The sequence below is a fragment of the Engraulis encrasicolus genome, chromosome 12 (genome assembly GCF_034702125.1).
Source record: "Engraulis encrasicolus isolate BLACKSEA-1 chromosome 12, IST_EnEncr_1.0, whole genome shotgun sequence".
NCBI classification, from domain to species: Eukaryota; Metazoa; Chordata; class Actinopteri; order Clupeiformes; family Engraulidae; genus Engraulis; species Engraulis encrasicolus.
Window position 1 is genome coordinate 10,272,738 of NC_085868.1, and position 2,322 is coordinate 10,275,059.

Here is a 2,322-nt window from a genome sequence, read left to right on the forward strand (position 1 = left end):
CACTACTGAATAATGCTTAAGCTTGTCAATTCAGTTAGGCTATTTTATGGAGTGGTGTTCACTAGGCATAGAACTCAATTTTCTGTGGGTGCTGAAAAAACACCCAAAATGCTGAAAGTGCTCTGTCACTGTTGGGTGTTTGTGATTTGAAAATGGCTGGCATCCAATACATTAAATGTCGAATGACAGTCCTGTGAAATGTGGGATGGGACATTTGACACATCAAGCCCTGTCAAGACATTGGTTCAACAACCAGGCTAGGCTATAATTTCAGGGAAACTTGCAAGTCAAACCTGTCATTGGCCACATACACTCTTTTTCTTTTGGTTACTCCAAACTGTCCTACCAAATTAAAGGTGATGATAAAACACAGGAAAATATTTTAATACAATTACTTTAAATAGGCCTAAAATGCTTCCATTCACAGTATGTTGCTTGCATGACCCAAAAAAGTCTCTCATTGCCTTTTAAAAAGGATATTGTGAGCTTAGAGGTCTTCTCATCAACACTTACCCCAAAGTTCACACTGTTTCTGCCACCGTCTATATGCAATCTAACAGGTTCCGTTGTATGGGGGGCTAAGGTGAATTAACGCCAGGTCTATATCACCGAGCTGTTAGACACAGAACGTGCGGCGTCTTAATTCCACACTTTGTTATCGAGGGTCGTTCACAAACTTGAAAGTGTAATATTGAGTACTTTTATTCACTTTATGTTATGCTTACACCTTCACATCAACAAGATAGGAGGACTGGTGTTTTAAATAGTAATTTAGTCAATTCTAAAATCAGAGAAAAAATAAAAATTTGTACAATGTCAGGACCAATAACAAGGCTACAGAGACGACTATCGCTGTCTTCAATTACCAAAACACTGTCAATGTATGAACCACACAAATAACCGAACGTCCTTGTTTGAAAATCATTCAGAATGACAAGACGAAGTCAGCCGCTCTCGTGGCTGAAACCCAGGACGTTCTTTCGCTCACTCTGGTCACTGAAAAATGCACACAGCATCTCAAAAACCCTGCTCTGCTGTCGACGACCTCGAGCACGCAACCCCCCCCCCCCCAAACCAAAGCAAAGCTATAGCTGCTGTGCCATGCTATGCTGTGCTGCACTGTGCTGTGCTGAGCTGTTTGTTTAGGAATCTCTGCCTGAAAATTGTATTCCATCGACCATGCTCACTATCAACACACAATTATCTAGGTTAATCATGTGGAACAGTGGCAAATTCACCTGGGGCTCAGGAACTAATGACATTCGCGTCTGGCCTGCTTTAGTGAAATAGCCTAGCACCTGCAGCAGGAACAGGGAGATTGCCAAAGAAAATTTGGTCTCATTTTGCCCTCCCCTCAGTCCTCTCTCTCTCTCTCTCTCTCTCTCTCTCTCTCTCTCTCTCTCTCTCTCTCTCTCTCACACACACACACACATTTCTTTCCACCTCTCTCATGTATTCTCTTTTTGCCCCCACTCCATCCCCCTCCATCCCTGTCCTTGTTCTCTCGCTCGCTCTCTCTTCCCTACTATCTCTTGCTCTCCCTATGTTTGCTTTCTCTCCCTCTCTTTTCCTCACCCACTCTCATCCTCTCATCTCTCTCTCTCTCTCTCTCTCTCTCTTGCTTTCTCTCCCTCTCTTTTCCTCACCCACTCTCATCCTCTCATCTCTCTCTCTCTCTCTCTCTCTCTCTCTCTCTCTCTCTGAACCTTATTCTATCAGTCTCTTGCCCTCAGACATTTTATCTTCACCTTTTGCTCTTTTATTGATTCTGCGCACGTCTGGTTCAGAGGCCACAATTTTAGTGTCTATGCTCACCTTGTTTAGTTTTTGTCAACATCGTTCTTTTTTTTCTTATTAAAAAAATCTCGTATTTTCATAGAATTTTTACACCTCTGAATTGGGTTATTGTCGGAGAGAGAGAGACCGAGACAGAGACACACAGAGAGAGAGGGGGGGAGAGAGAGAGAGAGAGAGAGAGAGAGAGAGAGAGAGAGAGAGAGAGAGAGAGAGAGAGAGAGAGAGAGAGAGAGAGAGAGAGAGAGAGAGAGAATACATCAACAGGCAAAAAATTAAATTGTGACTGAACAAGTGAGTGAAGCGGTAGCTTTAGAGTTTCTGAGGCTGGTTCAGGGGCCATTGTTTTGATCTCTACTTTGGTGTCTACTTTGCCCACCTCGTTGTTAGGTCTCTTCTCAAAATCATTCTTTCAAGAAAAAAAAGAAATGTCATATTTCAATATTATTATTACACCTCTGTAGATTGGGTTTTTTTTAGAGAGGGGGTAAATCAACAGGCAGAAAATCAGATTGCGATTGAGTGAGA